At 68.8% G+C, this 16,904-nt stretch overlaps 1 protein-coding gene across 1 annotated transcript in view; it reads right to left on the bottom strand.

The window, feature by feature from the left end:
• The window catches only part of ESPN (espin), an 82,401-nt gene that overhangs the window by 54,689 nt on the left and 10,808 nt on the right, over positions 1-16,904 (bottom strand). The window lies entirely within an intron of this gene.

Raw genomic sequence — 16,904 nt, 5'->3', positions numbered from 1 at the left:
CCTACCACTGCTAACAGACTGGCTCCTGTCAGCACAGCACTGACTTTCTGCTAGCGCAGGCCCCAGGTTCAGACCCTGCTGACCCATGGAAGGGGCTGGTGCCAGGTTCCCACACAGGCTAAAAAGCCGTGCCAAGGTCTCCCCACCAGTCTTGGAATGGCCCAGCACCTGCCAGACACAAGCCCCACACCGCTTGGACATGCATGTGCCCTATGCTGCCTGGACATGCATGCACCTGCACTATTGGCAAGTGCACACACCCCGCACCCCTCATACATGCGCCCCCCAGCCCTCGGACGGGCACGTTCCCGTGCCCCATACCCCTTGGACGTGCATGCGCCCCCCAGCCCTCGGACGGGCACGTTCCCGTGCCCCATACCCCTTGGACGTACATGCGCCCCCCAGCCCTCGGACGGGCATGTTCCCGTGCCCCATACCGCTTGGATGTGCATGCGCCCCCCAGCCCTCGGACGGGCATGTTCCCGTGCCCCATACCCCTTGGCCGTGCATGCGCCCCCCAGCCCTCGGACGGGCATGTTCCCGTGCCCCACACCCTTGGCCGTGCATGCGCCCCCCAGCCCTCAGATGGGCATGTTCCCGTGCCCCACACCCTTGGCCGTGCATGTGCCCCCCAGCCCTCAGATGGGCATGTTCCCGTGCCCCATACCCCTTGGACGTGCATGCGCCCCCCAGCCCTCGGATGGGCATGTTCCCGTGCCCCACACCCTTGGCCGTGCATGCGCCCCCCAGCCCTCAGACGGGCATGTTCCCGTGCCCCATACCTCTTGGCCGTGCATGCGCCCCCCAGCCCTCGGACGGGCATGTTCCCGTGCCCCACACCCTTGGCCGTGCATGCGCCCCCCAGCCCTCGGACGGGCATGTTCCCGTGCCCCATACCCTTGGCCGTGCATGCGCCCCCCAGCCCTCGGACGGGCATGTTCCCGTGCCCCATACCCTTGGCCGTGCATGCGCCCCCCAGCCCTCGGACGGGCATGTTCCCGTGCCCCATACCCCTTGGCCGTGCATGCGCCCCCCAGCCCTCGGACGGGCATGTTCCCGTGCCCCACACCCTTGGCCGTGCATGCGCCCCCCAGCCCTCGGACGGGCATGTTCCCGTGCCCCACACCCTTGGCCGTGCATGCGCCCCCCAGCCCTCAGATGGGCATGTTCCCGTGCCCCACACCCTTGGCCGTGCATGTGCCCCCCAGCCCTCGGACGGGCATGTTCCCGTGCCCCACACCCTTGGCCGTGCATGCGCCCCCCAGCCCTCGGACGGGCATGTTCCCGTGCCCCATACCCCTTGGACGTGCATGCGCCCCCCAGCCCTCGGATGGGCATGTTCCCGTGCCCCATACCTCTTGGCCGTGCATGCGCCCCCCAGCCCTCGGACGGGCATGTTCCCGTGCCCCACACCCTTGGCCGTGCATGCGCCCCCCAGCCCTCGGACGGGCATGTTCCCGTGCCCCATACCCTTGGCCGTGCATGCGCCCCCCAGCCCTCGGACGGGCATGTTCCCGTGCCCCATACCCTTGGCCGTGCATGCGCCCCCCAGCCCTCGGACGGGCATGTTCCCGTGCCCCACACCCTTGGCCGTGCATGCGCCCCCCAGCCCTCGGACGGGCATGTTCCCGTGCCCCATACCCTTGGCCGTGCATGCGCCCCCCAGCCCTCGGACGGGCACGTTCCCGTGCCCCACACCCTTGGCCATGCATGCGCCCCCCAGCCCTCGGACGGGCATGTTCCCGTGCCCCACACCCTTGGCCATGCATGCGCCCCCCAGCCCTCGGACGGGCACGTTCCCGTGCCCCACACCCTTGGCCGTGCATGCGCCCCCCAGCCCTCGGACGGGCATGTTCCCGTGCCCCACACCCTTGGCCGTGCATGCGCCCCCCAGCCCTCGGACGGGCATGTTCCCGTGCCCCACACCCTTGGCCGTGCATGCGCCCCCCAGCCCTCGGACGGGCACGTTCCCGTGCCCCACACCCTTGGCCATGCATGCGCCCCCCAGCCCTCGGACGGGCACGTTCCCGTGCCCCACACCCTTGGCCGTGCATGCGCCCCCCAGCCCTCGGACGGGCATGTTCCCGTGCCCCACACCCTTGGCCGTGCATGCGCCCCCAGCCCTTGGACGGGCATGTTCCCGTGCCCCATACCCCTTGGCCGTGCATGCGCCCCCAGCCCTCGGACGGGCATGTTCCCGTGCCCCATACCCTTGGCCGTGCATGCGCCCCCCAGCCCTCGGACGGGCACGTTCCCGTGCCCCACACCCTTGGCCATGCATGCGCCCCCCAGCCCTTGGACGGGCATGTTCCCGTGCCCCACACCCTTGGCCGTGCATGCGCCCCCCAGCCCTCGGACGGGCATGTTCCCGTGCCCCATACCCCTTGGCCGTGCATGCGCCCCCCAGCCCTCGGACGGGCATGTTCCCGTGCCCCATACCCCTTGGCCGTGCATGCGCCCCCCAGCCCTCGGACGGGCACGTTCCCGTGCCCCACACCCTTGGCCGTGCATGCGCCGTGTGCCACTCGGACGTACTGGCAGAGATGGCGCGTGGGCTGGAGATGCCCCAGAGACCCTGGCACCGCAGCTGGAGAAGGGCCCAGGCGAAGACTCAGAGCCTGCGGGAGAGGACCAGCTAAATCTCCAGGGAGGGGCTGAGTGTTGAGCTCGCTCTGGTGCCAGGCGCGCTCGGCTCCCGCCAGGACCAGCATGCCGTGGCCAGGTGGGCAGAAGGCCACAGCAGCTCACTGGAGCTGCTTGCAGGGGCAGGGCAGGGCAGGCCAGGGCTGGAGCCGGAGCCGGGAGGGCAGAGGCTGAGCAGACAAGACAGCAGCTCACCGAAGAGCAGAGCACATGCTGGGGAGCAGCCTCCCCTGCCCTGCGCCCGCAGCCCCCCTCCAGCAGGGAGCGCCACGGGCATTAACTGCGCTTCGCTAGCCCCTCCCCCTCCCCCGCGGGCAGCTGCAGCCGCCGCCACGGGAGGTCACCCCGTAAGAAGGGTGCTTAGGCTAATCTCGTTCCTTCGGCTGTTTTTGGACACGGCCATTTAGCAGCATTTGCAAATAAGCAGATTAGGCGCCAACCGACACGGGCGCTGCGGCCGCCCTGCCCAGCGCAGCAGGGGGAGAAGCTGCGAGGGAGGAACGGGGGTGCTAGAGAGGAGCCCACCCCGCAACGTCACTGCCTGGGGGGCTGCACCCCCACGCCCAACCCGAGTGCTAGACACTCTGCTCTGGGGGCCTCGGCCGGGCCCCCCTCGGCTCTCACGTCTGCCCCCTCTGGCTGGGAGCCCGGCGCGCAGCAGAGTGAGAGGAGGGGGGCAAAGGGAGCCAGCCAGCCTGAGCATGCAGGCCGGGTCCCGGGCCGGTTTGGAAGCAGCTCGGTGCTGCGATGTCCCTGGCTGATGCAGCGTCTGGGACCGACAGACTGGATCCGCAGCAGGCAGGCAGACAGACAGACAGGATCCGGGGCAGGCAGACAGGCAGACAGGCAGACAGGGTCCGGGGCAGGCAGGCAGACAGACAGGCAGACAGAGTCCGGGGCAGGCAGGCAGACAGACAGGCAGACAGGGTCCGGGGCAGACAGACAGGCAGACAGGGTCCGGGGCAGGCAGGCAGACAGACAGGGTCCAGGGCAGACAGACAGGCAGACAGGGTCCGGGGCAGACAGACAGGCAGACAGAGTCCGGGGCAGGCAGGCAGACAGACAGGCAGACAGGGTCCGGGGCAGACAGACAGGCAGACAGGGTCCGGGGCAGACAGACAGGCAGACAGGGTCCGGGGCAGACAGACAGGCAGACAGGGTCCGGGGCAGGCAAGACAGGCAGACAGGGTCCGGGGCAGGCAGGCAGACAGACAGGCAGACAGGGTCCGGGGCAGGCAGGCAGACAGACAGGCAGACAGAGTCCGGGGCAGGCAGGCAGACAGACAGGCAGACAGGGTCCGGGGCAGACAGACAGGCAGACAGGGTCCGGGGCAGACAGACAGGCAGACAGGGTCCGGGGCAGACAGACAGGCAGACAGGGTCCGGGGCAGGCAAGACAGGCAGACAGGGTCCGGGGCAGGCAGGCAGACAGACAGGCAGACAGGGTCCGGGGCAGGCAGGCAGACAGACAGGCAGACAGAGTCCGGGGCAGGCAGGCAGACAGACAGGCAGACAGGGTCCGGGGCAGGCAGGCAGACAGACTGGATCCGCGGCAGGCAGGCAGGCAGACAGACAGGGTCCGGGGCAGACAGACAGGCAGACAGGGTCCGGGGCAGGCAGGCAGACAGACAGGCAGACAGGGTCCGGGGCAGGCAGGCAGACAGACTGGATCCGCGGCAGGCAGGCAGGTAGACAGACAGGCAGACAGGGTCTGGGGCAGGCAGGCAGACAGACAGGGTCCGGGGCAGGCAGGCAGACAGGGTCCGGGGCAGGCAGGCAGACAGACAGGCAGACAGGGTCCGGGGCAGGCAGGCAGACAGACAGGCAGACAGGGTCCGGGGCAGGCAAGACAGGGTCCGGGGCAGGCAGGCAGACAGGCAGACAGGGTCCGGGGCAGACAGACAGACAGGCAGACAGGGTCCGGGGCAGGCAGACAGACAGGCAGACAGGGTCCAGGGCAGGCAGGCAGACAGGGTCCGGGGCAGGCAGGCAGACAGGCAGACAGGGTCCGGGGCAGACAGACAGGCAGCCTGCCCTCCGCCAGCGTGCTCTGCCAGGCCGGGCTCCCGTCTCCAGAGATGCCAGTGGGACGGGGGGTGGGGCAGCCCAGGTAGAACGGGGGGAGGGGCAAGCCATCGTTTACCCCCAGCCCGTGCACGGAGTCGTGTTCTCCTGACACGCCTGCCCCTCTGCGGCCCAGGCACAAGCTGCCAGCACTTCCCAGACTCTGGGCCTGGCACACATGGCGAGGCAGCAGCGCCGGCTTCTCCTTGCACTGCGGGCCCCGGGGCGAGACCCCCGCCCCAATAACTGCAGAGTCCTGGCCCCTGCCCCCGCACCACGCCTGGCCCAGTGGCAGCCTCCAAAGCCGTCAGGAGAGCTTGGCGCACGCTGCGAACACTCCTGTGCCATAGCGGGGGGCTGTCCCCTTGTTACCCTGTGACCCCACCTGGCTGGGCTGCTGCCTGTGATTCCCACGGACTCACCCCACGTGTGGATTGGGCGGACACCTAAGTGCCAGCCTGGGCTGATAACAATCCTGTTCCCAGGGAGAGACAGAAGACAAGAGGCGGGGACGGCCCCAGGCTGGGGGTAGGGCTGGGCGGTGAGGTTAGGCTGAGTGAGGGTGTTTGAGATCAAGGAAGGGGGGTTCAGGGCCCGTCAGCCCTTCCCCCCAAGAGGAATACGGCGCCTGCTCTCGGTGTCGGCGCTAACACGGATTCTGTGCCAGGCCGTGTCTCTGAGAAGCAATAAAGCCGTTTGCTAAACCGGCCGGCGGAGTCACCTCTGGCTGCGGACGGGGGTGCAGGGTCCCCAACACGTGTCACGCTCCGCGCCTCAGTTTCCCACCGGTGAAATGTGAGGGGCTCACGCGCCAGCTGTGGGGCTGGGGCCCAGGGAAAGGTGCCGTCAGTGCATAGGGCTGCAGCTGCACTCTGGGGAAATGGCCATTTGCTTTCTCAGCAGGCCTGTCCTTTGTATTCAGCTGCCCGTTGGTTCCTGCAGCTGACAGCTCCTGCCCCCAGCAGCAGGAGGGGAAGCCAGGCCTGTTCCGGGAGCCATTTCCCCCTGGCAATCGTCCCAGAGTCCCGGGCCAAGCCCATGCACCACGCGAGCAGACAAGCGACAGCTGCGCCCGCCTGCGTGCCGCCGAGCACAGCACCCCCCCCCCGGGCTTCGCCCTGCCACAGCTCCTGGGCCCTGTGCACGGCTAGGTCCCTGACAGGCCTCCTGCCCCCTGCGGCTCCGCTTCGGGCGGGGCTCAGCCTGCTGGGTCGTGACGCCAGCCTGGCGCGGGCTTTCTCCTCCGCCAGGGCCGAGGTGCCGGCTGCAGGGCTGGCCTCAGCTCAGGCATACAGCTCTGAAGTTCATGGTGTGGCAGGCAGTCCGCCGGCATCGGCCTCCCTGTCCGCGTCCGGGTTTGGCGGCGGGGGAGGCGGGGGAGCGGGTTTGCCTGGGGCCGGGTCGTTCTGACAATGGAAAAGCTTTTCTCTCTCTTGGAAACGCACAAGCACCACCCCCGCCCCCAGCCGGCCACGGGGGCGCTGGGCACGGGCAGCAGCGAGGCAGCGCGGGCCAGGAGAGCCGAGCAATGCGCCCACTCGGCCCACGGAACGCCGCTCGTTCCAGGAAAGGCAGCGCACGCCGGACTGTCACAGCCCCAGGGACTGTCTCCCTCCACTCTGCAGCGCGAGCCTGCTACCCCCGCACGCATCACAGCTCCTGCCAGCCCGCCCAGACTGCCGCCCTGCGTGCACTGCCAGGCCAGCCGCACCACCGCCATGGCAACACACCGCCACCATGCCAACACACCGCCAGGCCAGCCGCACCACCGCCATGGCAACACACCGCCACCGTGCCAACACACCGCCAGGCCAGCCGCACCACCGCCATGGCAACACACCGCCACCGTGCCAACACACCGCCAGGCCAGCCGCACCACCGCCATGGCAACACACCGCCACCGTGCCAACACACCGCCAGGCCAGCCGCACCACCGCCATGGCGACACACCGCCACCATGCCAACACACCGCCAGGCCAGCCGCACCACCGCCTTGGCAACACACCGCCACCATGGCAACACACTGCCAGGCCAGCCACACCAACGCCTTGGCAACACACCGCCACCATGGCAATACACCGCCACCATGGCAACACACCGCCAGGCCAGCCGCACCAACGCCTTGGCAACACACCGCCACCATGGCAACACACCACCAAGCCAGCCGCACCAACGCCTTGGCAACACACCGCCACCATGGCAACACACCGCCAGGACAGCCACACCAACGCCAGGCGAGCCGCACCACTGCCATGCCAACACACTGCCACCATGCCAACACACTGCCAGGCTAGCCGCACCACCGCTAGGCCAACACATCGCCACCATGCCAACACACCGCCAGGCCAGCCGCACCACCGCCAGGCCAGGCGCACCACCGCCAGGCCAACACACCACCACCAGGTCAGCTGCACCACCGCCAGGCCAGGCACACCACCGCCAGGCCAACACACCACCAGGCCAGCAGCACCACCGCCAGGCCAGGCGCACCACCGCCAGGCCAACACACCGCCAGGCCAGGTGCACCACCGCCAGGTCAGCTGCACCACCGCCAGGCCAACACACCGCCAGGCCAGGTGCACCACCGCCAGGCCAGCACACCACCGCCAGGCCACACTGCTGCCTGTGCACTGCCCTGGGCAGCCCCCTCCCCCTCCACAGACCCCGGCCAGGGCTGTGTGCCATAGCAGCAGGCCCATGGACACACACAAAGGGCCAGATGTGGGCAGCACTTAATGTTCTTCTGTTTTTAACATATTAAATCTGTTAATTAACTCCCTGCTAATGGCACTTGACCAGCTTAGCCGCTAATCGTGTGAACGGGCCCATTTTAAACCCATAATTGCCAATTCCCAGGTAATCTAGAATGGGTTAATCAGGGCTGGTTCAGGTTTGCTTAACGCAGCCTGCGCCCGGGCACTCAGCATACTGACCGTGCGCGTAAAGTGCTTTGCCATCTGGCGGGGGCTCCGGATTGTCTCTGCACCAGCTGCTGGCTCTGCGGCTCTCTGCCCGCCCATGGCCCCCCCGCCCAGCCCCGGGCCGCAAGGCAGCTCTGTCTGCATGCGGGACGGTTACCTCGAGCGCTGCTAGCACAGCTGGTGGCCCCCGAACGTAGGCGCCGGAACTCCGGGGGTGGGGGGCGCCACAGCACCCCGGGGCTCTGGGACCTGGCCAGGGGTCCCTGCTGTCGGCCCCGTGTGCTGAGATCCTGCTTTGAGCCCCACACACCGGGGTCCCTGCTGTCGGCCCCGTGTGCTGGGCTTTGGCCTGGCCTCAGCTGGTGGGGGTGCACAGGGCAAGGGGCTCAGCACCCCCCTGTTCCCACTGCCTCTGCCACTGCCCCCGGCAGAGGGGAGCGATCCAGGCGCACGAGCCAGAAGCCGGCCTTGCTGCTCAGCTGAGATGCCCAGAAGGGCTCTGCAAAGGGCACAGATGCCGGGCCGGGAGCCTGGCTGTGCAGGATCCTTGCGCTGCACGGGGCTGGCCGGTTCCATCTGGGAAGCGGAAGGGGCCAAGCTGCTGCCCCAGGTGCCCACCCTGCCCTCCGCGGGGCAGACGCCAGCCAGAAACACCAGCAGCAAAGCGGGCGCTGGGCTGGGCGCGGACCCAGCTTTCGGCAACGGGCAAGGGCCTTTCTCCTCCCTCGGCCCGGGGTGAAAGGCGCCGCCTGCGCGAGACCTGGAGGCCCCGGACGCATCGGCCCAAAGGCCTTTGAACTCCCCAGCTGCATTTGTTGCAAGCGGCAGCTTTGCCTGGGGCCCAGCGTGCCGGCGCCCGCGAGGAGCTGCCTTTCCCCCGGTGAATGGGCAGCTCGGGGGCTGCTCCCCGGGGGCGTTTCAGAGCCTGCTCCGCGGGGCTGGTGCTCGCTCAGCCCGGCAGGGCCCTGTGGCCGTCCAGAGGAGAGCAGAGCCCGGGGCCTGCGGTCACTAACACACCCGTCAATCCCGCTCCGGAGCCCTGCTCCCATATCGAGCGCCTCGCTCTGCAGCCTCACAAGGGACGGCAGCGACCGAGCCGGAGCCGGAGCCGGAGCCCTGGTGCACGACCAACACCCACTCCTGGCGCCGAGCGCTGGGACCAGGCAGGCACCTGGCGCAGAGCCTCCCTCACTGGGCTGCTGCCTAGGGACCGCCAGGTGCCGCCAAGGGCTGAGGGGGCCTCTGACTGAGGGGGGCTCCTAACGGGGCCGGTGCTGCACAGACCCAGGCAGAGCCCGGCTCGCTCTGCCCCGGCCCCAGCAGGCAGAGACAAGCCACAGCCGCGACGCCCACACAGAGCCGGTACCGGCAGCGCCATGATCGGCTGGGCTCCTGCGGGCCGGGGGTCAGGAGCCACGGCCTGAGCGCCAGGCTGACGGCACTGGGGCCTGGCGGCTCCCTCGCTGCAGCTCCGCGGGCGGGCCCGGAGAAACACCAGCGCAGTGGGGGCTCCGGGGAGCGGCCCCCAGGCCTAGGCATCGCCCCGCTGGGAAGGTGGGTTCTCCCGTCCCTCTACGAGGAGGCGAACTTTACCCCCGTCGGGGCCTGGCAAGGGCGGCTCCAGCGCAGGGCGAAGGGAATCCGGAGCCCCCGGAGCTGGGCGCCCTTCCCTGTCTGCACGTCGCTGCTCCGCCAGCCAGCGTGGGAGGCTCAGCACCGCTGGGGCAGGGCCCAGTGCCGGGGGCTGCCTGCCGCTGGGACAAACGGCCAGCGCCACGGTCCCCCCCGGTCCAGGCTCCGGCCAGGCCGTGCCAGCGGATACGAGGCGGGCCGCTCGCAGGAGGGGAGAGCTGCCCCTTCCTTGCCCAGGGCCCCAGGCTGGGGGCCCTCCCTCCCCGCCCCGGCGCTGCTCCCCTGCCTCCGTCTCGTCTGGCCGGAGCCGCGTCCCCCCAGCAGAGCTAGGAGGGGCGGGGTAACCCGGGATCACCGCCCGCCCGGTCCCCGTCCCCGCGCCCAGACCCCTGCCCTGCCGGGTTGCCATAGCGATCCCAACACAATGGAAACCAGCGGCTGGGCCCGATCGCCACTGGCCAAGCTGATTAAGAATTAACGAGACAAAGCCTGCAGCTCGAGCCTGGGCGGGGGAGGGGGTTAGATATGCAGATTAGGGGCCGGCCCAGGAGTCCCCCCTGCTCCCGGGGGGCTGGACCCACCCCAAGGGGTCGGAGGCTGCCAGCCCCTGTCTCCCGTACCCACGTCACGTCTGGGCTGTGTCCGGGAGAAGCGATAACCCCCCGTTCTACGGGCTGGCGGGGTCTCGTCTTGCTGCGGACGGGGCGCAGGCCTGGGGGGTCCCTGACGCGCCCCCCGATTCATGTCATGGTTCACGCTGGATGCCGTCTCTGGGCTGGGGGGGCTCCGCGTGTGGGCAGGAGCCGGCCCATGTCCCCAGAAGCCAAGCGGGGGGCTTCACCCCACTTCTGCCCAGGCCCAAGCGGACCTGCCTCGCCGGGGCAGAAGTAGCTGGGCCGAGAGGGGCGGGCGCGGAGGGGCCCTGCTGGCCGGCTCTGGGCTCGGGTCCGTTTCGGGGCCCACTGTACCCTGCAAGGAAGGAGCCGTGAGAAATACGGGAGGCAGACGGCCCTTGGCATTGGAGTCAGCCGGCAGGTCCCCCGCCCCCAGCAATCTGGCAGCTGGGCTCAGACGGGTGCCAAGTACTGGGCACCTCCCACTGCTCAGGGCCCGGGACTGCCCGCTTGTCGCGAGTGCCTCCCCTTGTGCCAGGGCACAGAGGGCAAGGTGGCACCAGCATCCCCAGCAAAGGGGACCCTCCTGGTAACTCAGTCAGGAGACGCCCAAGGCGGGGCTGCCCTGGCCCAGACACAGACTAGGCAGCTGCGTAGGGCACCCTTCCATTTGGGGCACTGCTGGGTCTTAATGCCCCCTCCCTTCCCATCCCGATCGTGGCTCTGCCTCCTCTGGCGAGGGGCTAGTTGCTTCACAGAGCCGGCGGAAGAGCGAGGGGGGTCGGAGAGCAGCCTTCAGCTCCCTGCAGGGGGTTCCAGGGAGGCTGGCGAGAGGCTGGTCTCAGGGGCGGCAGGTGGCAGAATGAGGAGCAATGGGCTCAGGTCGCAGTGGGGGAGGTCTAGGTTGGATATTAGGGAAAACGATTTCCCTAGGCGGGTGGGAAGCGCTGGGCTGGGTTCCCTAGGGAGGGGGTGGAATCTTCCTCCCTAGGGGTGTTTAAGTCTCGGCTTGACCAAGCCCTGGCTGGGCTGACTGAGTTGGGTTGGTCCTGCTTTGGGCAGGGGGCTGAACTCGACTCCTGAGGTCTCCTCCAGCCCTGGGATTCTACATCTCTCCCCCTCCCCAGCTGACCCCAGCGAGGGGAGAACACTGGATGGGGAGGGGGGCGGAGAAGAGAGGGGCCAGGCGACCCTCTTACCTGGGGGAAGACAATGGCCAGGGGAGGGGCTGTTGCTGGGGATATTGGAGGCTCTGCTGGGAGACGGGGGCTGTTTTTGGGGACTGAGGGCAGAGCAGGTAGGACTCAGCTGGCTGCAGGGGGGGGCTGATGTGGGGGCTGAGGCCCAGGCCGACTGGCCGGAGGGATCCGTTGCTGTTCAAAGCTCGATAAACCCGCCTGTTTGGTGCTGGCTGATAGTCGCTCTGGCGCTATTCCCTCTGGGAGCGGAGGCCCCGGGGGCCAGAGGAAGGGGACCCCTCGGGGGGCTCATGGCGGAGGCAGGCGGCTGACGGGCCTGAGAGGCACCGTCCCGGAGGCGGAGGGGCAGACCCCCAGGTGTGAGTGGGCCCCCGAGAGAGGGTCGCTGCACTGGAGCGGACTCCCTGAGAAAGGGCCGTCTCGCTGCTGCTGGAGAGGAGGGGGCTCCCCGAGAAGAGGCTCCCGCACTGGAGGGGGGCGTCCGCCCAGGAGCCGAGGGGCCAAGTGTGGCACCACCTGTGAGCCGTGACACCAGGTGCCCTACACAGTTGCACATGCCTGGGGACGGCCCTGCAATTCGGCCCTGTGCTCTCGAGGTCCCTGCATTTCGACGATTCTATGGAAAAAAGCAACAAGGGGAATATGGGCGGGTCAGTCCTCCCGCGTGTGCAGAGGTGCCTGTGCTCGGGGCGCGAGAGCCGCTGGGGGAAGCGCAGTGGGGCAGGCGCTGAGGAGTGTGAGGGCCGAGTGGCTTGGCTGGGTCAGTTGTCTCCAACCTTTTCAGGCAAAAGATCACTTTTTGAATTCAAGTGCAGGCCAAGATCTACCTCAAATATAAACCCCCTGGCCCCGCCTCCTTCCCGCCCCTTCTCCGAGGCCCCGCCCCATCTCACTCCATCCTCCCTCTCTTGCCCATCCTCTCAAACTTTCCCCAGGCTGGGGCAGAGGGTTGGGGGGCAGGCTCTGGTCTGGAATGAAGGGATCTGGAGTGTGGGAGGGGCTCTGAGCTGCTTTTGGGGAGGGCAGTTGGGACGTAGGAGGGGGGTCTAGGTGCAGGCTCTGGGACAGCGTTTGGATGCAGGGGTGCTCCAGGGGGTTCATAACGGGTAGGAGCTCGGGATGTGGGCTCCAGCAGGGCACTGCATTCCTCCGGTGGCTCCTGGGTGGGGGTGCCATGGGGCTAAGGCAGGCTCACCCCTACCCTGGCCCTGGACCACTCCGAAAAGCAGCCAGCAAACTCCATCCCCAGTCCTGTTGTGCCCCCCTCTGCTCTGTGGAGAAAGGACACAGCGTGGGAGGGGGGCACCCTGACACCAGCGCCCTCCTCTCCCTCCCCTGCCCTGCGCAGAAAGCAGGAGGCTCCCAGGGGAGGGGCAGCTCCAAGGCAGAGGGCAGGAGATGCGCAGCCGTGGGGGGAGGGGCGGCTGAAGTGCTGCACTCGATAGCCTCTTGGCCAAACCAGTCAGGATCCCCTGTCCAAGGCTCCAAGATCGACTGGTAGATCCCGATCGACTGGTTGGTGCCCAGTGCCCTGGGTGCAGGGAGGGGCCTGGTGCTGGCCCTGTGAAATCCACCCAGTTGCAACCACTTTTCGAGCTCTGACAAGCAGGCCCCAAACGCCCAGGCAGCATGGAGGAGGAGGAGGAGGAGGAGGAGGGGGAGGGAATCTGACGGGGATGCAGAAGGTGGGGCAGCGGCAAGGCCAGGTGATGGGCCACAGGGGGTGGGCAGGAGTCAGGCATGTGCGAGTAGGGTGGGGGAGTGATGGGGACACAAGAGTCCGGAGCAACTACAGACCCCTCCTGCCCTGGGCATGGAATGGAATCCGGGAAAGCTGCGGCTCATCACCCTCTCGCGCTGGCCCACACGGAAGGTAAAAACCTTCTACTGCTACCGGTTGCTGACTGCCTCAAGCGCACAGAGGAACTTGGCTTCTGGCATTCCCTGGCTTCTGCGGGCTCCGCTCTGCAGCCCTGAATGGCCTGGCCACCTGGCGTGGGTCTGCGGTATCCATCCAAGCCCCTGCCGCCCCCACGCCGCTTGCCGCTGCCTCCCACCTGCGAGCCGGTGCTGCAGCTCCCCCAGATCGAATGTCAGGGCTCTGTAATGGAGCCGCCAGCGAGCAGAAGGTGCTGCGAGCCCAGTGAGCTCACCAGGTAAATAATTGATGGGATTTCTTAGCCAGCGGAGAAGCGAGTGCAGGAGAAGCGTGGCATTGCACGCCACGGGGCTGCGACTGAGCCGGGGTAATTAACAGCCTCCGTGGCAAAGCACAGGGACCCTTCTTCTGCTGGGGGAGGGGGCTGTGAAGTCTTTTCCCACTGATAAGGGGGGACGTGGGGTGCTGTCATATCACTTGCATGGATTTCACTGGGAGTCTGAACCCAAACGGCTCTCCAGCCGTTCCCAGGGAGCCCCAACCCCGGCCCTACAGCTGACCTGCCTCGCTTCACCCTTCCCCTCGCCAAGCCACGCCAGGGGTCTCCGAGCTTGCCCCTCGCCCGTCTGGGCTCAAGCGTCGCCCCGCAATCGGCGCAGCATTCCCAGCCTCGGCCTGCTCCGCCCCACCACAGACGCCGCCCGCCCGAGACACCGTAATCCACGCGGCGTGCTGGTATGCGCCTGCCCGGGCTAGTGGGGCTGGGCCTGCGTCCCTGGGCTGGCCGCAGCGTGGAGCAGGAATGGGCCAGGGCTCTCGCTTGAGCAGGACGCTACGTGCTCGGTGGGGAGACCCTCCGCAGCTCATGGGACCTGGAGCCCGGGTCTGGAGGGCAGTCGGGCGCACGAGTGAGCGGCAGCTGCTGCAGGGCTGTCCCTGCTCTGTGGCCGCAGCTTGGCGCATGAAGGGGAACGCTCACACGGCCGTGTCGGCCTGGCAGGTGCGCCTGCCCCGGAGCTCGTCTCCGGTCCTACCGGCCTGAGCGCGCCTGCCCCGGAGCTCGTCTCCGGTCCTACCGGCCTGAGCGCGCCTGCCCCGGAGCTCGTCTCCGGTCCTACCGGCCTGAGCGCGCCTGTCCCGGAGCTCGTCTCCGGTCCTACCGGCCTGAGCGCGCCTGCCCCGGAGCTCGTCTCCGGTCCTACCGGCCTGAGCGCGCCTGCCCCGGAGCTCGTCTCCGGTCCTACCGGCCTGAGCGCGCCTGCCCCGGAGCTCGTCTCCGGTCCTACCGGCCTGAGCGCGCCTGCCCCGGAGCTCGTCTCCGGTCCTACCGGCCTGAGTGCGCCGCAGCCCCGGAGCAGTGATGCTGCCGAAGTACACGGCCTGGGGCAGGTTTAAAGGATGGGCACAGAACAGCCCCGAAGAGAAGACAGCTGCTTCGGAGCAGGCACGCCGGGTGAATCCCCTTTGATGGGCACACCGCGCGGGACAGCCAGAAGCATTCGCCCGTAGTCTGGGTTTCCACCGAAAAGGGAAAAGTGCCCTGACCTGTCCCTGGCTGATAAAACCGGAGCCGGGGTTTATACCCAGGCAGCAGGCCCTGCAAACCACCCGGGGCAACGCGGAAACTGCCGTGCCACGTACCACGCGCTGGCGCCTGCCCGGTGCCCCTTCTGCTCCTTTGTGTCCCTCCGCTCCGCAGTGCTGGTGCCCCGAGCCAGCGCGGCCGAGAGAGACTCTGCAGAGCACAGCCCCAGGGGGGCGCCCTCTGGCCCCTTCCCTAGGTCGCCCCCCAGCCTCGGTCACGGTGGCCAGGCACCATCGCTGTGCCCTAGACGCCAGGCTCAGGAGGGCAGGGCTGGACGCTCTAGACCGGGTCAGCTTCAAGCCAGAAAGCGCCTGGTTCTCACTGGGCCTGGCTCTTCCAGAGGACAAAGCGGCCGGAGCCAGCCCATCCCATCAGACCCCTCGGGCACGCTGGAGGGGCCTCAGCCTTCCCCCGCGCCGGCTCCTCAGCAGCGTATGGAGAATGCAGGGGAGGAGGGGCAATGGGAGGGCCCCTGCGTCAGCAATCAGAACCGCGGGACCCCACGTCACCGGCGCAGTGAACCCCAGGCTGTCCCACGTGCTTGTCTCCCTGGCAGCCGGCCCGGGCTGAGCAAGCTCAGGCTCCGTCGCGATCTGCTGGGGGAAGGGACCCAGGCAGGGAGGCAGCAGGGAGCCCTGAGCAGCTGGGTCTGGAGAGGCAGAGGCTGGGGGCAGCGGGAGGGCGCTGGGGCTTGGCGGTCGGGAGGCCCACAGCAGGCCCTGGCTGCAGGAAGCCCTGCTGGGTGGAGGTTTGGCATGTAAAGGGCTTGGAGGATGTTCTCCCGCCTCCACCAGCCTGGCCAGCCCTCCTGGCTTAGGTGACCCTCTCAGCATCCTCCATGGGCCCCTCCAGCCGCCCGCTCCGTCCCCAGGGGAAATCCAGGGGGGAGTTCTGGGCCCCAGAGGGCCAAGTGACGCCTGCCGGCCCGTCGAGTGGGGCGGGGCTGGCTGGGTGTGCCCTGCGCAGCAGCCTGCCAGCAGCCAGGGACGAGATAGTGACCCCAGGGCCCTGTCCAGTCCTGAGCACTGCGCTGCCCGTCAGCTGGGAAACGTGGCAGCCCCACCCGGCGTGGCGCAAGGCTCGCCCTGTCCCTGCCCAGCGCACACGGAGACCCATGGGGAGCACCACAGAGAGGCCCATCAGGGAGCAGAGGCGGCCTCTGGCAAGCTGCATCCAGACACTCCTGGGATCCCAGGGCGGGAAGAGCCCCCCGGGAGCAGGACCAACCTCGCCTCAGTCATCCCAGCCAGGACCACGGCCAGCCGGGACTTACACACCTCCAGGGACGGGGATTCCCCCTCCCCAGGGAACCCAGCCCAGCGCTCCCCCCCCCCCAGAGAACCCAGCCCAGCACTCCCCCCCCCCCCCCCAGGGAACCCAGCCCAGCGCTCCCCCCCCCCCAGAGAACCCAGCCCAGCACTCCCCCCCCCCCCAGGGAACCCAGCCCAGCGCTTCCCCCCCCAGGGAACCCAGCCCAGCGCTTCCCCCCTCCCCAGGGAACCCAGCCCAGCGCTTCCCCCCCCCCAGGGAACCCAGCCCAGCGCTCCCCCCCCCCCCAGGGAACCCAGCCCAGCGCTCCCCCCCCCAGGGAACCCAGCCCAGCGCTTCCCCCCTCCCCAGGGAACCCAGCCCAGCGCTTCCCCCCCTCCCCAGGGAACCCAGCCCAGCGCTTCCCCCCCCCCCCCGGGAACCCAGCCCAGCGCTTCCCCCTCCCCAGGGAACCCAGCCCAGCGCTTCCCCCCCCCCCCAGGGAACCCAGCCCAGCGCTTCCCCCCCTCCCCAGGGAACCCAGCCCAGCGCTTCCCCCCCTCCCCAGGGAACCCAGCCCAGCACTCCCCCCCCTCCCCAGGGAACCCAGCCCAGCGCTTCCCCCCCTCCCCAGGGAACCCAGCCCAGCGCTCCCCCCCCTCCCCAGGGAACCCAGCCCAGCGCTTCCCCCCCTCCCCAGGGAACCCAGCCCAGCGCTTCCCCCCCTCCCCAGGGAACCCAGCCCAGCGCTTCCCCCCTCCCCAGGGAACCCAGCCCAGCGCTTCCCCCCCTCCCCAGGGAACCCAGCCCAGCGCTTCCCCACCCGCCTAGGGAAATCGCTTTCCCTAATTTCCAACCTAGACCTCCCCCACTGCAACTTGAGCCCATTGCTCCTTGTTCTGCCATCTGCCCCACTGAGACCAGCCCCTCTCCATCCTCTCTGGACCCCCCACAGGGAGCTGCAGGCTGCTCTCCGACCCCCTCGCTCTTCTCCTCTCAGACTGAACAAACCCGAATCCCGCAGCCTCTGCTCATCGGCCATGCGCTCCAGCCCCCGCGGCGTTTCCCCTCCGCTGGCCCCTCTCCCGTGCGCCCACATCCCTTCTGTAGCGGGGCCAG

Source organism: Pelodiscus sinensis, chromosome 23 (assembly GCF_049634645.1).
Source record: "Pelodiscus sinensis isolate JC-2024 chromosome 23, ASM4963464v1, whole genome shotgun sequence".
Lineage (NCBI taxonomy): Eukaryota > Metazoa > Chordata > Testudines > Trionychidae > Pelodiscus > Pelodiscus sinensis.
This window is presented reverse-complemented; position numbering and strand designations above follow the sequence as displayed.